The sequence below is a fragment of the Patiria miniata genome, unplaced genomic scaffold (assembly GCF_015706575.1).
Source record: "Patiria miniata isolate m_02_andy unplaced genomic scaffold, ASM1570657v1 HiC_scaffold_10, whole genome shotgun sequence".
NCBI classification, from domain to species: Eukaryota; Metazoa; Echinodermata; class Asteroidea; order Valvatida; family Asterinidae; genus Patiria; species Patiria miniata.
This window is the reverse complement of record NW_024037048.1, coordinates 12,634,427-12,656,734: the sequence shown is the minus strand read 5'-3', so window position 1 is coordinate 12,656,734 and position 22,308 is coordinate 12,634,427. Positions and strand designations below refer to the sequence as shown.

The following is a 22,308-nucleotide window of genomic DNA, read 5'->3' as shown; positions in this document are numbered from 1 at the left end:
GGACGCAGCTTCACGCTTCGGTTTGAAATCAGCGTCTTTCTTACTTCTTCTCACGGAATATTTGGCCGTGGGCTATGAAGAGGATTCGCCGATTCCAGCAGATATGCTGACTGCGGCCCTTCATTGCCTCGACCATGGTCTACGCTCAGTGCTTGATCAATTCGCACGTGTGTCGACCCTATCAACGTCCACCCGCCGGGGTAACGTGCTCGATGCACTTTTCCTCCCGTCGCAGGGTGCTCGCAAAAGACTTGAAGATCTCCCCTTGACGGGCCCGGATCTATTTGCCAGTAAATTCGAAGATCAGATGCGAGATGAGGCCAAACGTCTGAAGGCTACGGAGAAAATCAACTTCAAGAAGCCTCCAGCACCGGCGCCCAAACAACAGCGGGGTAAGGGCAAAACATTTGTCATTCCCCGCTGCAAACCTCTGAAATCTGGTCGCGGTGGTTTTCGTGGCCGCACAGACAATACTAACGGTGCGCGCGCCACGCAGGCCCGCACATTCTCTGGACAACAACGGCCCCAATCCGGTCGTGGTTTCCGGGCACCGGCCCCCCGCTATCCCGGGGGCTGGCGCAAGTGACTTAGTAGACTCGTGGCGGCCTCCCGCCGTCGGACCCGTGGGAGGCCGTCTCCGAGACTTTGCGGGGTCCTGGGGTTTAATTACGTCCGACCGGTGGGTGCTCGACACGATCGGGTGCGGCTACGCAATCGAGTTCTCGAGCACCCCCCCCCCCCCCCCCCCCCCGTCAGACATGATCGTTCGACCGACGGAAGTTCCGTCCGATCCTACCAAACGTCTCTCCCTCGAAGGGGAGATCAGTTACCTCCTCGGGAAACGGGCAATTTGCCCGCTCCCTCTGGGGGAGACACGGTCGGGCTTCATGTCGACCTTCTTCCTGGTACCCAAGAAGGAGGCCGGCATGTGGCGCCCAATTTTAAATCTAAAACCCCTCAACAAATTTATTCGGCCAAGACGTTTTCGCATGGATACGCTCAACATCATACTCCAATCGATTCGTACTCCTGCGTGGGGAGCCAGTCTAGATCTGAAAGATGCGTATCTACACATTCCTGTCAGACCAGACCACTGGAAGTTTCTTCGTTTTCAGTACGAGAATGTCCAGTACGAGTTCATGCTTCTTCCGTTTGGTCTAGCCACCTCACCCCGGGTCTTCACGCGTGTGGTGAAGACAATCGGGGCCGCATTAAGAAAACAAGGTGTGATGATCTTCATGTATCTGGACGATTGGATCATTATTGCTCAATCTCAGACGGCCGCATCGGCGGCACTCAATCTGACTTGGCGTCTAGCGGCGGATCTCGGGTTTATTATCAACGCCGAGAAATCCCATCCACATCCATCCCAATTCCCAATCTTTCTGGGAGCGTCGCTCGATCTCCAGAAGGGATTGGTTCGGCCTACGAAGGAATGAATTTTAAATCTCCAACAGTGTGTGTCTCTGTTTCTCCCGACGACCATGGCCCCAGCGCAAGCCTGGCTAAGGTTGCTCGGTCTTATGGCCAGTATGGTAGATGTGGTGAACTTTTGCAGACTAAGGATGCGTCCCATCCAATTACATCTGCTGTCCTTCTATCGGCCCAGTCATCACCACATACGTCATCTGGTGCCGACCACACCTTGGCTGATACCGCACCTCCGTTGGTGGCTCGACAGTGCCAATCTCACGGAGGGGGCGCGTTTCACAATCCCAAGCCGTCAGTGACCATCACGACAGACGCGTCACTTTTTGGCTGGGGGGGCCACCCTCCACCTGCGCCAAGTAGCGGGTCGGTGGGGGCCCGAAGAATGCTCGAAGCACATAAATGTGCTGGAGATGTTGGCAGTCATCAATGCTCTCCAACGTTTTCAAGCATCAGTGACAAACCAGGTAGTCAACATTCGATGCGACAATGCCACAGTAGTGGCCTACATCAATCGACAAGGAGGCACGCGATCCGCCCAACTATGCGCGCTCACGTGGAATCTCTTCCATTGGTGTATGAGCCACAGAGTATCACTCGTGGCAACTCATCTCCCAGGCGAGGAGAACGTCACAGCCGACGCTCTCTCCAGGGGGTGGGTCGTTTCGACGGAATGGACACTGCGTCTGCAGGTTGTCCAGTCACTCTTCCTACTGATCGATCGACCTCATGTCGACCTGTTTGCCTCTCGGAACAACCACCAGTTACCGGTATACTGCGCAAGACACAATGACCCTTGCGCTTGGCAGACAGATGCGCTGGCGATACGGTGGGACAGGCTTCTGGCATATGCTTTTCCCCCATTCTCCCTCATACCTCGAGTACTGGCCAAAGTGGAACAGGAGGACTGCAAGATCCTCCTCATAGCTCCTTTTTGGCCACGCCAACCGTGGTTCCCGAGACTCACCAAGCTTTTGGTTCACCGCCCGGTGATTCTTCCGCAGAGGGCGGACATACTGTTCCAGCCCAGCTCGGGTTTTCTTCACCCGGCCCCGGAGGATCTCCACCTGACGTGCTGGGTATTATCACGCAATCCCTCCGCACGGCGGGCCTTTCTGAACGAGCTGCGGCCATTGCAGCCTGCAGCCGACGGGAATCTACCAGGAAAGTTTACAACAGTAGATTACACCATTTTTACAAATGGTGTAGAGCCAGGTCTCTGCGTACCTCCGATACTTCTATAGGAGAGGTTGCAGACTTCCTGGTAGACCTCTTTGAAAGTGATCTTGCTACAGCCACAGTTAAAAATTATCGGTCGGCTATAGCAGCTATTCATGGAGGATTCTCTGACGGTTCCTCGGTGTCAGATAATCAGAGTCTTAGCCAACTTGTCAAGGGGATGTTTGTGTCACGCCCCCCGACACGTAGGCTATTACCATCATGGGATCTCTTTGCCGTTTTATCAACCTTATCGAGACCCCCATTTGAACCAATGGGCAGCTCAACCTTGTTGCAGCTGTCGGTTAAAGTGTCATTTCTGTTAGCAGTGGCTACGTCTAGACGACGTAGCGAACTGCATTCGCTTACGGTGGAGACAGGTCATATCCGGTGGGAACCAGGGGGTGTACGCCTGGTTCCTAAAACAGGTTTTCTGACTAAAAATCAGTCGGAATCATTTTCACCTCCTGACATTTTTGTGCCGAACATAAAATCTTTTTCGTCTGTCTCTCGTGACAAGCTTTGGTGTCCGGTCAGGGCCCTGAAATGGTGCGTTGATAGAACTAAAACGCTCCGAAGCGGCCATTCACAGCTGTTTATTACAACGACTCCACCATACCGACCGGCCTCGCGTGATACGATTTCTCGCTGGTTGGTTACGGCCATCAAATCAGCAATAGACTCTCCAACGACAGATTTCGTTGGGTCAGTCCATGCACATGAGGTCAGGGCGACTTTCACTTCCTGGGCCTTTTTTAAGGGTGTTTCTATTAAAGATATCACACAGGCAGCGTGTTGGAAAACCCCCAACACCTTCACAGAGTGCTATTTGAAGGATGTCCTCCAGACGGAAGGCAGAGCCGGGAGAGTGGTGCTGAAGGCGGCGAGCCGAGCATCATCGTGTCCACAGGATCCTCTCCTACCCGGGACTTCCCTAGAAAAGGTGAGTATTCACATCCTGACTATTTGCATTCATACATCTCATTGTGTTGAATATAAATGTATAGCTAAACATTCTTGTAACAAGGTCATTGATCTTTGAAAAATTACCTTTTTGTATCAGTTTCCTTGTGCATGGGATTGGTTTGAAGTGCTTTAGAACTTGCTTTAAGAAGTGTCATGTACTAACGGTACTCTTCTTTGCAGGGTTCAACTGTATTATATCATAATACTTTACATTATGAGGCGTCCCCCCTTACAAGGGCTGACGTCCCGGTTAACATGTGAGGGTAATTAATTTCCTTTACATGTAGATTTATTGGTTCTTTCCCCTGTCCGCCTTTGGACGGAACAGTGGGAGCCATCTGGGGTTACATTTCCATGTTTCGTGCCCCTGTGAGTAAGCAATAGCATCTCGCATGACCCACCTCCTTGACGGTGCTAGTCTATGCATAAGTAGTATTGCTCTACAGGTAAGTAGAGTGAAGTAGACTCCCCCCCCCCCCCCCACAGAAGTGTGGTTGGGGTCTACGAACGAATACTTACCTGTAGAGCATCCCTCCCCCCTACCCCACTCTTCTCTATGCCTTGGGTACTTTGTTGTATTCCGACTTAGCGCTCGAGAAAAGAGGACGCTCACGAGGCACGCATGCCGCGGGGTATTATGGGTAGGGCGCCAGAGGGCGCTATTGTATATAACTCTTAGCGGAAAATACCTGCCGGTAGGGGGGATATGCATAAGTAGTATTGCTCTACAGGTAAGTATTCGTTCGTAGACCCCAACCACACTTCTGTGGGGGGGGGGGGGAATTACTCTGACGTCATGATGACTTCATTGGGTGTCAAATTACAAGCGATTTCAGCTGAAAAAGTAATCAATTACTTTCACCTATAACTCTTGAACAAAATAATCAATGATGTTTGTATTCCGTAATCGGATAGACCATGAATTGATAAACATTTTTTGTCGTGTACGTGAACTCGCTTGACCTTTACTTCCGGGTCTACCGGAAGGTCAAAGTTAGGTGAATTTAGATTGAAGACTTTAGCCTGAAATCAAAACAAAGCAGAATTTCTTCCGAACGGTTTACGGTATAACCCAGAAATCTAATGTGAACTTGTACCATGCTATGAAGATGTTATAAATTTTGTTACGTCATCATGACGTCACCAGGGATCCAATTACAAGCGATTTCAGGGCAAATTTTGACAAAATAGTTTGCGCTATATCTTTTGAACTAAATAGAGTATCGTGTGTGTTTTTTTTGGTGAGGTTGTAGACTATGCCGTGAGAAACATCTCGTGTTCCCGAACACAAAACCGCTTGACCTTAACTTCCTGTGTTACGGGAAGTGCAATAAAAACTTAATATAACTCAAAAGCGGAAGCATTTTACTACAGACATATATAATATGAAAGTGTTAAGTGAGGAATGCTAGACACAAAAAAAACACCAGTGTGATGACGTAATCATCTGAAAGGGCGCCCCTTAGAGGCACATAAAATGTTTTTTCTTCTCTTTACTTTTAAAACCATAGGTTAAAAGTTTACCAAATCGACCCTTGATATTCTTTGATTAACCACAGATAACTTGGCAAGGTTTCAAATTCATGACGTTATCAGACCGGAAGTTACTTCTATGAAAATTTGCCAACGATCATATCTTAACTTTAATTCTATCATATGATCTATGTCGTATATCTTAGCCCAAATAACGATACCATTATTTGTGGGTAGCATGGGTGGCTTGTGCATAAAGCGCTCGCCTCTCACCAAGGTGACCATGGTTCAAATCCTGGCCGCGGATCACATGTGAGTAGAGTTGTGCGTTGGTTCTCTCCTGTGCCACAAGGGTTTTTCTCCGGGGCCTCCGGTTTTCCTCCCTCGGGAAAAATCAAACACTTTCGAACTCAGGCTGTGCTCCATGGTCATAATGGGTCGATGTGGCCGGCAGCCATAGGCGCCTTTACATGCCAGCGGCCCGACCACGTTGTAGCCGCGTCCTTCGCAATTCAGCATACCAGCTGCGAGTAAGGATGATTAGCCTCCCAAATTATTATTTTAAATTAGTATATTGCAATGTTCACCTTTTGCTTCCAAATACTGTGACGTCATCAAACCGGAAGTTCGGTGTAAGGAATATACATGTATATACGGTACACTTAAATTTTCCAAATTTCATACGCTATTAAACTTCACAATGAACATCCACTCCAAATTTAATCAGTAATCACTTCCCGTTTTTGACTTATGACATTATCAAGCCAGAAATAACTTGTATGTGTACATAGAATGTTTACTGAAATTTATCACACAGTTAAAGATGCATTTTTTTGAACAAAATAATTGATTGTCCTTGAAGGATTTAATTTCGTGATCTTTTGTTCTTATATCAAAATATTCATAACTTAACTGGACAGTGTTTCATAAAATAGTTGTCTACCCGACCACTCTGTGTTTGTAACAACAAACGCGAATCTCTAGTTTTCTTTGAAATTGAAAAAATAGGCTTGGGTACGTTCATTTTTCAAGGTTGTAACACTGGTGTTTGCAGTATCTGTCAATCTTTTCAAGCCTCGCGAATATTTATAAAGTTCCTAATCATTATGGTGTGCAGTAAGAATTTGCACTATCGCCTCCTTCACAAGTTGTTCATTAATAAATATCACCCTTCTTCCTTAGCTTCCATTGGTCGATACCGAGACCCACGCGAACTCACTCTATTGAATATGCTAATAATGCGCCTTGTCATTGTTGCAGCAAAATCGGCCAACCTTAAAACCATGTGTTGTTTTGGTAGGCAGAAAATCCTAGTCCAGCAAAATTTGCCTTGGAGAAGGTTTAACACTAGCGTTTGCAAAAACAGCTTAAGCTGAAATTTGGAATATAATAAAATGATAGTAGTGTTCCACTTCTCGTGAAATAACAACTTGTGGGGATTCCTACAAACTGAGATAAGTGAAAAGATTTAGGGGCCTTTTCGAACAAATTTTCCGTGATATTTAGGTCAGCTTTACCAGTGACCAGTAATGACGTTTATAATTACGCCAGTTACATCAAATAACGGCGATTTGTTCACTGACATTGAAGTCTAGAATTTCTTCTTCTGTTATGATTGAACATTTCATACTGAGCCTATTTTCTGAAAAACAGAAAAAAAAACACGTTTTTGGGGTGCATTGATTTCACGACTTTGTTTTAAGCGTCACTGTACATAATCGGGTTAAATTTGCTTAAAAATGCTATAGACGCGAAGTCCTCGTAACCATAAGGCTGTTTAAACGACAAATATAAATGACAGTCAATTGTGGCAAAGAGACCAACATTATGTGATGTCAAGAAACTAGTTCCACATTTTCCAGGTCAAGATGGTGGATTGTATATGTATGCAAGACAGACTATGGTTCAACACGCAGCCTTCCATGATCTGTGCCGCCACGATTCCAAACACTCAGCCCCGGGTGTGAGCAAATGCATATATGAGAGTGTTGCTGAATTTGATGTGCTCTGGATAACGTATAGAGCCGTTCTGCCCCATAAACTATTTAGCATGGCCCACAGCCGATGTTAGATTTTGAACGTCTTCAAAATGTTTGGCCACAAATTATTTAAAATTTGTAAATAATTTTTTTTTTTTTAAGTGTCTTATTCAAAAGTTAGGAATCTTATTCAAAAGTTAGGAAGTGTCTTATTCAAAAGTTAGGAAGTGAATGAAGTGAACCAGTTGAAATTGACTTCTGGAACAACTTTTGTAGAATTGGAGCTATGCTGTGGGAGCATTTCTTGAGAACTCTTGCGGTTACACCATCTGGACCAGGAGCTTTGTGAATTTGAAGATAACTAAGCAACTTTAAAATACCTTCTGTTGTGATGTTCATGTCGGTAATGTCTGGCACATTACTTGGTCCAAGGTCTGTATCTTCTCTTGTAAATACCTAACAAAACTGACGGTTTAGTGCCTCATCCTTATCCTTTGCGCTAGAGAGAATTTTACCTGCAACATTAAGTGGTGAAACTCCCAAAACTTCTCTTCGAATGAAGTTCCAGAAAGGTTTGGTGTTATCTGATCTCAGGTTTTCTGATTTTCCTGTCAATACTTTCAAAACTCAGACATATGGGCTTGCTTTACCCTTTCTGGGATTTGTTGTAAAGCCTCTGTTTTCTCCTAATGTCTCTTTTAATAGAGCTGTTCACTCAAGGAAAGGAGAAGCGGCTGGGACTAAGCTTCGATGATATATTTCTGTCCCTAGAGCTTGAAAAGAGCTTCCTTAGAATTATCATACAAGCTGTCAATGGTACTTGTGTCCAGTCAAAGCGCTGTTAAAGTGCATCATATCTGAGTTGATATTCTCAAATTATTGTATAAAAATAACTTCTTCGTAGGTGGTCTAGTCACTTTAGGTCTGAGTAATGCACTAAAGATAACCATGTCATGATCACCAATGCCACTCTCTGATCATGAGTCACAAACTCTAACCACTAGTCCACACTCCCCCTAACATATCCAAGATGGCGATCACAAACACATACACGACTGCTACACATTAGGGCTACAGTTCAAAATCAAACCGATAAATTGGCTCTTCATACACACAAAGATGGGAAATATAGGACATTCCGCAAAAATGAAGTGAAACAGCAAGTAGCTGCTCTAGGGAATGGTGCCACCATGTTCCTTGTTGGTAAAAAGCAGATTTTCTCCAGTGACTCAATGTGATAACTTAGTTGTGCAAAGCCCCTACACATATTTCTTTGGTAAATCATGCAGATATGTAACATTTTAAAGCAGTTTGTGCCTCATTTGAAATTTACAGTGACAGTGCATTAGGTGAATGAGCTGACTGTATTGTAAACAGGATTCAGTAATGGGGTGGGGTGATAATATGAACTATTTCCCCCCAAATTTTTCAATTTTTCATCATGTAGACATTGTTTGTGGCTTTATAATTCGCCACCGGACTTTTTCAAAGTAAACAATACAACATTATTTTCATTACGTAATTTTTAATAATTAAACAAAATGATTATGAAAATGTGCGTTACAACTGATAATGTAACCAATGGATAATGTATCACCAACCCATAATGTATCACAAATTGACTGATATTGTATCACTAACCAATAATGTAGCAAACATTGACTGATAGTGTAGTAAAAGTTGTATCCGATAATGTATCAAGTGTTGACGGATAATGTAGTTACCAAAGAAAAGGAATCCGATAATGTATAACCACAAATCAGATATTGTATCAACCGATTACGTATCAAAATCAACCGATAATGTATCAGTATGGGAAAAGGTATATAAAAATGTTTCTTTGTGTCTTATTGTTTGCACGGGCTAATCATCGTTGCGCTCACAAAATTCAAACAAATCTCAAATGAAAACAACAATATGTTGTTTACTGTCTTTCTTATCAGGGGTGGATCCAGGAAGATTTGTAAGGGGGGGGGGTTCAGGCCAGCCAGCCATTTTTTTTTTATCAGCAAATCAGTGCTGAAATGAAGACTTTCGTCGTTGTTCAAATCCGACGATTATGAACACTATATAGCATAATAGTGTACAAATACCCCCTTACTCCGGCTGGCTACACCTCTGTGTCAGATTGTTGGGGACAGGCGGGTATAGAGGTAATTATTATTAGTACCATCAGACGCGGATCCAGAAGTGGGGGGGGGTCCAAAATCCCCCCCCCCCCTGCTCAGACTCAATTTTTTCCCATAGAAATACATAAAACTAGACTTATGTTTGTGGAAAAACACAGGGCTGTTTCGGCGACTTTTTTGTGACATGTAAAGTTTCAAGTATAACTTCCATCCAGGAAGGATGTGTAATTCTGTTTAAAATAAATGTTGGCGTGTAATATGTGATTACATTCTCATAGGGCTTTGAATTATGACGTCACATGTCAGGTGATGACATCATCATGACGTCACATCAATTTCATCTATAACACATCCCGGTCTAGGTACACACCAAGTTTAAACCCAATCAGACCTGTAGTTCTGTAGATATTGGCCTTCAAAAATATGTTTATTTTGTATGACGTCATATGTCACGTGATGACATCATCATGACGTCAAGTTAATTTTTATCTATAAGACATCCCGGTCTAGGTACATACCAACTTTTAACCCAATCGGACCTGTAGCTCTGGAGATATAGCCCAATCTGTCAGATCTAGCCGGTCAAAACAGCAAAATCGCATTTACGTGACTTCACGTGACTCTGATGACGTCACGATGATGTCAATGTTTGGCACACATCTTCAGATGCTGGTCTAAGTGTGTGCCAAGTATAAAGGCAATCGGATTGATTTTAGTGCCCAAAGTGCCTTGGACAAAAAAACGTGTACAAATGCTATTGGCAAAATGACTGAAAAAGAAAAAACAACTAGAGATCTATGTCTGTTTGCAACAGAACACAAGGCTTTTCTGCATTATGCTTTTTTTTTCAATAACACTTCCCAGACTTAACATGTAAAACGTTTCAAAGTACATTGTATACGGTACAATAGTTTTTTAATTTAGCATGTGAGATATATTATCGATCAAAAGAAATAAATCCATATTAAATCAGACGTGTCGGACTACTTTTTGACAATTTTGACGCATTTGGACTGTAGTTTTCTCAATATGAGACTATAAAAAAATGCATCTTTATGATAGCGCCACATGCCCTGCGATGACGTCATCTTGATAACACTTGTCAATGCACATTTTTGCATTTTGGTCTTGGTTTGTACCAAGCTTAAAGTCAATCCAATGAAAGGAAGTGTTACAATTTTGGAAACGGAATGAAATTGTAAATATTAAACAAATATTAAAAACCATGCGATGACGTCATGGTGACATCATTTCGGATTTTGCATACCAGTACCATTATCTAGCTATCCACCAAGTTTCATGACAATCAAACCTTCCCTTATATGTGTTTGAAAAAACGCATTTTTGATGACGTCATGATAACGTCACACATTTTAAAAAAATTTGTACATATACCTATTACCTAACAAACATAATACAAATAAAATTTCAAATTTTGAATGTTGCGTTCAAGAGATATGACTTAAAGGTCCAAAAATTCAAAAAATCATATAAAATCGCACGATGACATCATCATGACGTCACCTCAATTTTTACCTATAACACATCCCGGTCTACCTACATACCAAGTTTCAACCCAATCGGACTTACAGTTCTCTAGATATTGGGTCTTAAAGTTTGCACATTTGTGATGACGTCACGTGACCAACGGTGACGTCACGATGACGTCACTCTTCGGGACACAACTATGCTATAAAGACTATGCCTATGCTGACTTTGAATGATGTACGACAAAGATTAATGCCAAAAGTGGCATTGAGAAAAAACGTGTACAAAGTCTATGGGGTTTAGGTGACAAAAAGAAGAAGAAAGAAAAATCTTAACAAAAAGAAAGGCTTTTCCGCTACTATGCGGAAAAGCCAAAAAGAAAAAAAAAATCTTAACAAAAACAAAGGCTGTTTTGGCCGGTTGCCGAAACAGCCAAAAATAATGTGAAACTCCCCCCTGCTGTCACACCCCAAAATAATTATACTGGTAATAATGTCCTGTGCCAAATTCGGACAGAGCCAGCAGTATTTGTACTGTATTATGTATTATAGCGTTAATGATGGTCGGATTTGAGCAGCGCCCCCGCTGAAACTATGGTCCGAGCCCAGCCCCCTCCACCTATTGATTTTGCGGAGGCCAAGTGTCTGGAGGAAAAAAACAAACCTGTCTACATTTCAGAATTGATTTACTAATCCAACCCCCCCCCCCAAACATTCCTGGATCCGCTCCTAAATCGATTCATTGTTATATATTGTTTGATGTCAGATGGGGGGGGGGGGGGGGTGACCCCCAAAACCACCCCTCTGTATCCACACAAGTTTATCGAAAATAAATATTTGGGAAAATGCCTGAGCTCAAAGTTGTTTTTTTGTTTTCACTGTGGCAAAAGTTACCTTGTTAGGCAAGAAGAATCATACCCTGAATCATACATTCATTGGTCTACACGAATCAGCCTGTATTAATTTCCCACAGTGTTGGAAAACGTGCGAACATATATACATTTATGTTCTCATGAAGTGTCAAAATTTTGTTAATGATTGATTAAGAACAAAATGTAAACACAACTGTAAAATACCAAAGAGTAAAGCATGAGCTGTTAGAAAGTGCAAAAGGTTTATGAACTTTGTTACAGCAAAGTGGTCCAACAGTTTGTAAAAAAGGATAAAGTTCAACAGCGATTTTTTTTTCTTCTTCAAAATATTAATTTTCTAGATGAGGAAGTTATTGCCACTTCATGATCAGTGATGAAATGGGGCTGCTGCATTTGCAAACTGTGGAATCACATTTTAAATGCTTACAAATCATATTTCCCAAAATTAATATTCAATGTGATCAGTTGTTTTGCTCATTACTGAAAACCAAAACACACGTACAGGTCCCGCTCAACTTGGGTTTTGGTGAAACAATGAAATATGGTATTTGATGGTGGGTATATTATTTGCAAATAACCATACGTGCACGGTTGTCGCGGGAGTGTGAGGGGGGCATTGCAAAGAAGAGGTATTTCTCTGAAAGTGTAGCCTTGGTCAATGCTCTCGTCGTTATTTGTCCCGTACGCGGTCAATCGTCGGCATAATCCTCACGCGCTATCCACATGCATGTAAAAATACAGCGCGAACAGCGACCTCACGCGGCCACTATTTTTATGCAAATCAGTTGGAGACGATGTCGAGCCTTGGTTCAATCGTCGGCCAAAGCTTATGTTTTTCTTTACTTTGCGCTAGATTTCCAGCGCACGACCTCGTATGCGAATACAGATAATGTAGGCGGGGCTAATATGTGGAGTGTCCAATCACACCTTGGTAAATCCGGACGTCATCAAATTATTTGCAGCTATTCCGCCTTTTGCGGACGTGACAGGAACCACAGTTTTTGTGCATGGGTGCCGTGTGCAGAGACACACAATGTGTTCGTGTATGGATTATGTACGGTGCCACGTTTCACTATGCAAGTTCCCACGCAACGATCGACCAATAAGAAAACGACATTTAAGGTCAGCTAAGGCTATTTACATAATGAGCACCACCCCCAAAACCTCACATGGACGATTGAACCAAGGCTCGACATCGTCTCCAACTGATTTGCATAAAAATAGTGGCCGCATGAGGTCGCTGTTTGCGCTGTATTTTTACATGCATAATTATGTGCATAGCGCGTGAGGATATATGCCGACGATTGACCGCGTACGGGACGAATAACGACGAGAGCATTGACCAAGGCTACTGAAAGTGGGAAAATCAATAATGCGAAAAAGCACCCCCCCCAAAAAAAAAAAATAATCAAAAGTTATGCGTCAATCTTACTTAAGTCAGTGAATGGACAAATAAGAAAACAATGAATGAACCTGTTTTGCACAACCAGACGTTTTCTTGTGGTTGATATAGACTTAAAGCTATAGTCCATCATTTGTTGCTATCCGAAAGTAGCTGGCGTAATTATTGTTGAAAAACATACTTGGTTAAAAGATAGTAAGGGGACTAAACTCCCTGTGAAATTATTCTTTCTGGCAAGCTGTCATTTTGAAGTAATCAACAAAAGAAGGCCTTTCCAACGGTTCCTCCTTAAGATGTACCGTAGGAAAATTTAAATTAGTAGTTCGTTTTGTTATTCGGCAAAGCGCACGCAAGCATTGGCACGATGCACACGCACCCCCGGTTGCTATAATTCGTCGGATCATTGCGCAACATCGCGTAGCTGCAATCGACTCAGCGAGAACGTGTCTCGGACGCTGAATTCAGGCGCAATTCAAAACATGATTCAGCAACTTTTGATTTGAAATTGAGATCCTAGAATGCTGGTTTTCTCGGAATATACAGCTGAAGCTGAGCTGAAACTTCATCAGGTTAGTTGTTCAGTACCCTTCTTTAGATTTTGAGCACTTTTGTTGCTTCAAACGAACAAAATGCACAAATTACAAATGATGGACTATATCTTTAATGCAACAAAATATTGGAAATATGGATTTTCATTACTCTGAAACAGTCATATCCTCCGAATGCGAATACAGTCTCTGAAACTTTTCAGTAGTTCATTTAAGGATGATTGCCGCTTGTTACCTTGTATCTTTTGTGGCAGCTCTGGTTACATGATCATTTCCTGTGGTAGATTGGCTATACAAATGCCAGTCATATGTGTGTGTTAGACATGAACGAATCAAAATGGCAGCATCAAGCATCTGTTTTCAAGGTGTCTTGTTCGTAATATTTTTTTGCACTGAGCTGGATGGATACGGAGATTGACACCTCTCCGATGTACAACACACAACCGTCACTGATTATTTTGTTGAAGAGTAATATATAAAATAAATCAATTGGTCATTCTTCAGCTAAAATCGCTTGTACTTTGACACCTGATGACGGCATCATGTTGTCAGAGTAATATACACCACTCAGGATGACGGTTGAAAGGTGTTGAAGTTACAAAAAGTATTGTTAAAAAAAGAAAGAAAGAAAAATTTATCAGAACAATTCTAAACAGTTGTCGGGTAATTGTGCCCGACAGTGCACTCAATTAATCTGTAACATGTCCACCTTTTCCCGTACTGATACATTATCAGTTGATTTTGGATACGTTATCGGTTGATACATTATCAGATACATTTTTTTGGTTATTACATTATCCGTCGACACGTGATATATCTGCATCTGTTAGCTTTTGTACAAACGCCTGGTGTGGCTATTCCCTACAGTTAGCGCAATGCAAGGAGTCGGTGCAAACTAGTTTTTAGTACCCTTATGTAGATGTAACCGAGCTGGAAAGGTTACGCAGAAAAATTTAAAAGTGACACTGGGTATATATTCCACTATAAATTGATCAAAATTTTATTATTACAAAAAAACGACAGTCATTCTTCAGCAGTCTGTAATAACAGAAAACAGAAGAATAGAAATTAATTTAATTACAAATATACAATGACTATGAATCCAATATTCAATTATTTAATTATTTAATTATTTGAAATAACCATCTCTCCTTATCCTTGGTTATCTCCTATCTTGAGAAATTGCCTTACTGGTTCTATAAACCTCAATTTCCATTGATTTGTTCCATAGAAATGTTTTTGCTGCGAATTTACAAGTACATTTCTTACGAGAGGCATAAAATATTAAAGGCATAAAAATTTAATCAAGGAGAAATAATCTCCATAAGCACTTGCTATGCAATAATTTTACAACACATTAATCTCCAAATCTCCAATTTCTTAGGCACATTTCAAGCAATAATGTTTAATACACGTACCCAAATATTATGGATGCTGGATAAGGGATACACTGGTCTACTCAAGAAGGCCTCTCTATTTGTGACCATCAGGAACCACAGAACCACAAGCAGTAGCTGTAATAAAATTACTGTACTAATTAAGTACTCTCATAAATAATAACCCTTACCCTACTTGACCCTCCAATGCATGCCAATTGTGCCTCAAGAAAATCTCCTATGTTTTTTGCATGGCCCTCCAATATCTGCCATGTCATTTCAAGGGTAACTGGACAGGCACTCCAATACATGCCACAGAGAACAATGAGAGTCCTCTGATAACAAAGTGAGTGCCCCCAGCTGGTCAGTATCAGGCACCCTCCAGGGCCTCCAACTCCTGCCAATTGGAGCCTTCACTGTTAAGACTTGTTATCTGCCAAATAACTGCAGCTGGAGGGCATTGGCATAACCAACTGACATGCAGTAAACTACCCTCAGAGAGTAAGGGTTAATAAATGTTTCGATGAAGGAATATTAAATAATCATCAGTGCCATCAAAAAGTTTCATCTCCACAGTACATGTGTACACATCCGTAGTTCTTCTATATTGATGAATTTACAATGCATTTTATACCGTACATCTATTTCTTAACATTTGTTTGTTTAAACAGTAATGCTCATAAAAAGAGTATTCAATATTCTGTATTCGTACATCCATCTATATGTCTCATGTGTTTCATTTCAGGCTAGAACATTCTCTTATTTCTCTTTCCATCCACGCTATCCAAATTTGAGTTCAAATAAAGTGCATTGACCCTATAATTCAACATACAAGAAACATGTATTTAGGATCGAAGTATGTGCAAGTATACAGTCAATATTACCAGGAGGTTCGGTATCAAAAATTCAAGTCATCTTATGCACAACAATCTTCATACAGACTTGGCTTCCAACCTTGAGTATTCATGGCATAAAAATGTGTCGTAAAGTGCTATTTAAGATAACATCAAAATTTACGAAGTTGAAACACTTACCGGAGCAGTTGCGGCCTGTGTACCTATGCCTCGGGATGTTTGGGCAAACTACACGATATGCATGTACACGATATGTGTATGCACATGCGGCGTGCTAACCATGGCAAAACCACGTGAGAAACACAGCAAAATATAGACAAGCTGGCTCGCAATAAGGTGTGGCTGGCAGCAGCAATGACAAGCAGTCAAGTGACCTACCCATGCTTGCTTACTCTCCAAGAAAACTAGCGAAAAAATTCACGGAATGTGCGTCCGAAGCCCTATGCTTTTGAGACACTGCACGGAATAAAAGGCTTTTTCGCACTGCGTGTCATATGCAAATTGTTACGCAACTCGGTATGCTCTATTCAACGGAAAACACAAGAGGGCGCTCGCAATGCTTCGACAACTTTCGCATCGCTGTTTATGCTAAAAATATAAGACATCGACAAAGAAATATCTTACAGACGGGACCTGGCAGCATGATTACAGGAATTTAAGTCTGGCCAGTCACAGAGATCAGCAAGTTCAATATTTAATAGGTGGTTCTTAAAGTTTTCTAAAGTTGGGGCACAACGGGCTACCTTGGGTAGCAAATTCCAAGCAGGAAGTGTTTTGGGGTACAAAGACTTCTGATAACAGTTCTTATTTCCTGAGATGTGCTTGTAGATGAATTTCCCAGTACTCTGACGTGTTTTTGGCCTTAGTTGGTTGTGGTCAATGAGATGATGAGTGATGTTGCTGGGGATGAGGCTGTGGGTTTCTTTGTGAGGTGTAAGCGAGCTCTTGTACGTCTGTTTTCAAAAGTGTCCCACTTTTCAGAGTAAGCTTTTTGGTAACACTGAATTGGCGGCTGTAGTCATTGGAAACAAATCTTGCAGCACGTCTCTGGACTTTTTCAATGGTGTCTTTGTTGGACTGCTAGGATCCCAGATTGTGTAGCAGTATTCCAAGAGTGGACGGACCAAGGCAGAATAGGCCGTATTTTTAGTTGACCTATCGCAGCAGGACAGGTTCCTCCTAAGTAGACTCAGGGTCCTGTTGGCTTTGTTGAAATCTGATTAATGTGTTTTTTCCACGACATGTCAGATGAGAGCTCCACACCAAAGTAGGGGTGGCTTTTCACTTCTTCAAGGATGTGATCGCCCATTGTGTACTGGTTGAGGACTGGTTTCTTTTTGTGTGTGTATTCTTGTACATTATCGGATACAAATTTTACTACACTATCAGTCAATTGTTGCTACATTATCGGTTAGTGATACAATATCAGTCAATTTATGATACATTATCAGTAGGTGATACGTTATCCCTTGGTTACTACATTATCAGTTGTAACAAATGTGTGTATTTTTATTGTAGAAATATGATAACATTGCAAAACGATAACAAATCAAGTATAAATAAACAGTGCCCTCTGGCAAGAACAAAAAATAAACTAACGCATGAGAGACACTGCCCTGGCAAGGTACACTGATTGTTACATCTTGGCCCCAATGCCTATTTACAGGAGGTGGCATTATGTACAGGCAATAGAAGACAGAATATCAAACTAACTTAAATTGTTTAGAATGTTTGTTTTCCAGGAAGACTTGATCAAAACGTCTGTCTACTGGGGTTCATTGCATCTCTTCACCTGCCCAGAGGCACAGTTTATCTACTTGGTCAGTTGTACACACTTCTTACTGTGTCTCCATGTGTACAGATCTGACTTTCCTATCCATTACCATTCCAAGAGGCCTCTGGCATCGAGGTGCGTTCTCGTACTTAACGAGTACAACTCTCAATTGTGCACTTTTTTTGCGAGTGAAGACACTTATTTCTGTCATTGCTCCAGGGATCGACAGCAGATACTTAAGTTTTAGCCAACGCTGTCACATATTGCTCCTGACACCATCGCCCCTTATAGATTACCTGGTTTACAAAGTTCTCAGAACTCAAATTAAGAAGCAGCAGGTGATTTGATGTGCATGGCATCAGCTCACGCAGATCTACGCTGCATCGGGAGTCCTGTTTATTACGTCACGATTTACTATGTTTTGTTTGCTGCAGTGTTGTAGGTCTCGAGACCGGTCTCGGTCTCGAGACCACTTTTTGCCGGTCTCGGTCTCGGTCTCAGTCTCGGGAGCTGTGGTCTCGGTCTTGGTCTCGGTCTCGGTCCCCTTTGGTCTCGATATTTTGGCTGGTTTCGAGTCGAGACCAGCCAAAAAGTGAGGGGGGCGGATTCCGCCCCCGGCCCTTTTAGGGTTAAGTAAAGAATCAGTTTAGGGCAATTGTGACTGCAGTGTGATGCTAATGGACATGTCTCTCTTCACTTTCTAGTGAATGAGGCATAGTCCAATAACCATTGCTCCTCTTCTTATTTCTCGTTTTTATTGTGGGATGATCTGTTGAAACAAGCACTTTATAGCCATCCTCATGGATTCCAAATAAAACTGAGATTTAAATCTTATGAATCAAGACTGAAACATTATTTTTACCGTCAGATTTTGTATTTTGAATATGAGGAACAATTCAACTCTTTTTCCCTAGAAATATTAGTGATTTTTTTTCTATTTTCCTTTTCAATTTTTCCTTTATTCGTGGAGGCGGGAAAACGTGGTTTTTTTTCATTATAGGCCTATTTATTAATGGATATTCATCAATTCGTAGACCGTTAAATTGGTATTATTGGTGGACAGCTGAATTTTGTTATCTCTTTATTAAAATAGACACGACTTGGGAATAGAGTATGCAAATTACGTGAAATGTTCACAGTTACTACTCAATAACATGTTCTTTATCCCAATTATATTTTTTTACAAAATGGAGCGTGCCATTTTTTTATCATATGGTCACTTTCTTTTTGACTCGCCATATGTATTCATCTTTTCATCTGTGATAAACACAAATTGAGCTACTGCCATAGTCACACAAAAATAGAGTCTAATTGCCTGCCTCGCCTCCTTCCTAAACGTCAATTGCATTTGCATGAGTCGAGAAGAATTGTGTTCCATTAAAGCCAGAGTCCATCATTTGCAGCCATCCGAAAAGTAACTGGCGTAATTATTGTTGAAAAACAAACTTGGTTGAAAGATAGTAAGGGAACTAAACTCCCTGTGAAATTATTCTTTCTGGAAAGCTGTCATTTTGAAGTAATCAACGAAAGAAGGCATTTCCAACGGTGATTCTTAAGAAGCACCGTAGGAAAATTTAAATTAGTAGTTAGTTTTGTTATTTAGCGCAGCGCGCACAAGTATTGGAACGACCACAGGCGCGCGCGGTTGCTATAATTCGTCGGATCAGTGCGCGACGTCGCGTATAGCTGCAATTCAAAACAATTCAAAACATGATTCGGTAACTTTTGATTTGAAATTGAGATCTTAGAATGCTGTTTTTCTCGGAATGTACAGCTGAAGCTTAGCTGAAACTTCATCAGGTTAGTTGCTCAGTATTCTTCATTAGATTTTGAACTCTTTTGTTGCTTCAAACGAACAAAATGCACAAATTACAAATGATGGACTGTAGCTTTATTGGCTATATGCTGTTTACGGCCATCATAATAAACTATTAATATATTGGCAATATGTCGTACTTGTTAATCACTAAAATATTCAAGTAAATTGCCCAGCAAAGTAGCTGATGCGGGCTATACGATGGCACGGTACAAAACACAGAGAGGTGTGCGCACTGAGCCATGAATCCTAAAAGTGCATCTCGCCCACCACATTCAGTTTGTGACAGCGCCCTTCTATTGTGTCGGCCATATTTCTCAAATAGGCTAATGGCGATGATGACGGCGGGCAGATTAACAGAAGATATATCAGGCAAATATGGTTCATCAATCTTCTATAGTATATGTAACGTTATTGACATTAAACAAAAATAAAGTGGCATTACATTTCAGCCTTAGCCAGGCCTTCTTCAGAGGTAAATGACAGAGGAACAAGAAACAAACATGTAGGGGACACACAAACATGCAGGTTTGGAAGGAGAATCACAAAGAGGGATGGGGGGGGGGCAGACCAATCCATATCTGGCCACCATCTCTCAATGTTTTGGTCTACATGTACAAATCTATATTCCATGACTGAAATTTTAAAAAATAAATCAATATTTTCTTGCTCCAAATTTTTTTTCGAATCAGGTTTACAAAGAAGGTCCAATGTAAAATTAAAGTTGCATTTAAATATCCGTTAGTGGTCATTGCTGAAACCAAGGGGTGGCTGTGGAAGTTTAGGGTCCAAGTTCCTATAGTTTACTTTTGTCAAGTTTCAACATGTTCAAGGTTTGCAATAACTAGTACAAATTGTCATACTCGTAAGTTAGAGTTTCTTCATCAGATTTACACTTTATAGTAGTTGAACAATATTTTAAAAATATATATATTTTTTTAAAAGTGGCAAAAATATATGGAGTTCATCCAATAAGGTTTTCGCCTTCTTTAAATTAGGTTGTTTCCAATTTTTTTTAATTGATTGTGACAATAACAAATTCTGTTGCCATGTTGTAATTTATGGCATGAAGCAAACACGAAGAGCACTCGCATGACACAATTAAGCAGGTACAAGTGATTCCTAACTTTCAATCACTTCCTTCACATCCCCATGAACATCAACATCTTAATGACATACTGTTCAGCTGTAATTAGTGTCTTGTTGTTTATTTAGATTATTTTTATTTATTATCCGTGGTCTCGGTCTCGGTCTCGGACCATTTCGGTCTCGGTCTCGGTCTGCCTTGAAGGGGCTGGTCTCGGTCTCGGTCTCGCAACTTCAGGTCTCGGTCTCGGTCTTGGTCTCGGTCTCGGACTATCCGGTCTCGACTACAACACTGGTTTGCTGCCACCAACGACCACCACTCAAAAGTACCTTTTGTGCTCATTTCATGACAGACACAATCATCGTTTTTATTTCATCACACCTTAGGCTACATATACCCGAAAAATGACGGAAATGTCTTCGAGCATACCACAACCTCTTTAACGTAATATAACTGTGTATTATATGTAGTAGTTTGTTTTTTACTTGTAATTACCTGAATACCGGATTTATAAGTTTGTGTTAACTATAGGCCTATTGTATTTTTACATCTTTTTAATTAATTGCTTTTCCGCTTAAAATGACGTCACGATGATGTCATCGGTAGATTTTTTTTATGATTTTTTTTTAATATTTACAGTTTTATTCTGCTTACAAAATTATATCAGCCGTGCGAAGCACGCTGATATACTGTGATCGTCCGATTTCTTTCTTCAGGCAAACGGTCATGTGATCAATGAAAAAATGGCCATAACTCCTCAACTATTCAGCCGATTTCAAACAAACTTGGTCAAATTAAACCTTGACCCATGCCCTACCTAGCCATGTTCGTAAAATCTGGCCAATGGTAATCCAATGGTCAGTAGTGGTCATTTAATGAATATTTACAAAATGCTTCTCCCACAGTCTTGACCCAATTAATTTAAAACTTGGTCAGTTATATCTTTGGACCAAGCCTCACAAAAGCTGTTCACAGAATTTCGCCAGTGGTCACCTAATGGTCAGGAGGGGTCATTTCTTCAGCTGATTGTCTAACACTATGTGCAATGAAGAAACATAGATATGGCAGGTTTTTTTAATCGGCTGGTAGGAGGCCAGTTCCCATACATTACGTGTATTCGAGGAACCGGAGTTATGGCAAGTTTTGTATTAACTTGCTTAGCATACACTACGTGAATTGCTGGAAACACAGATATGGCAAGTTTTGTTATCAGCTTGGTACCAGGCCAGTTCCCATGCACAAACGTGTATTCGAGGAAACGGAGGTATGGCATGGTTAGCATACATTTTGTGCAATGTGTGAAACACAGATATGACAGTTTTTGTTATCGGCATGACTACGTTGCGTATTCAAAAATACAAAGGCCAATAAACAACACTATCGCTGTGATTAATTTTTGATGTTGAAGGCGGATTTATCTACAGAGATTACCAATGTTTCATTATTTTCTCGGGGGCGTAATGTCAAATGTTGTCAGTTAATGGTTTAGACCAAGCGTTTTTGACAGTTCCGACCATATAGAGTAAGGAACAGATGTGCAGACGAATTGTTAAAGCGGCTATTTAGGCTGATATCTGTCCTTCGGGAAGCACATTAGCTCTAGTTTAACACTTTAATTCATCCGATTGGCTTCAAACATGCTAAATTCAAAATTCTTTTTGTATTAGGTTTGTTATGTAAGAGGTATCTGCACATTTTTTTTGAAAAATGTGTGACGTCACGATGATGTCATCAAAAATGCGATTTTTATTTTAAAACACTTATAAGGGTAAGTCTGTTTGTCTTGAAACTTGGTGGGTAGGTAGATAGTGTTAATAGTATGAAAATCTGAAGTGACGTCATGATGTTGTCATCACCTATTGTTTTATTAATTTATCAACTTTTTTTTTCATTTTGTTC

At 41.2% G+C, this 22,308-nt stretch overlaps 1 protein-coding gene and 1 long non-coding RNA gene across 2 annotated transcripts in view; one reads left to right on the top strand and one right to left on the bottom strand.

The window, feature by feature from the left end:
* LOC119734257 (leucine-rich repeat-containing protein 49-like) overlaps positions 1-22,308 on the top strand; it is a 69,257-nt gene that overhangs the window by 28,776 nt on the left and 18,173 nt on the right. The gene's annotated exons all lie outside the window — the stretch shown is intronic.
* Positions 14,429-16,480, bottom strand: LOC119738437. Its single transcript, XR_005272454.1, has 3 exons — positions 15,913-16,480; positions 14,921-15,016; positions 14,429-14,540 (listed from the first exon to the last, which is right to left on the bottom strand). It is a non-coding gene; the product is annotated as an uncharacterized LOC119738437 (long non-coding RNA).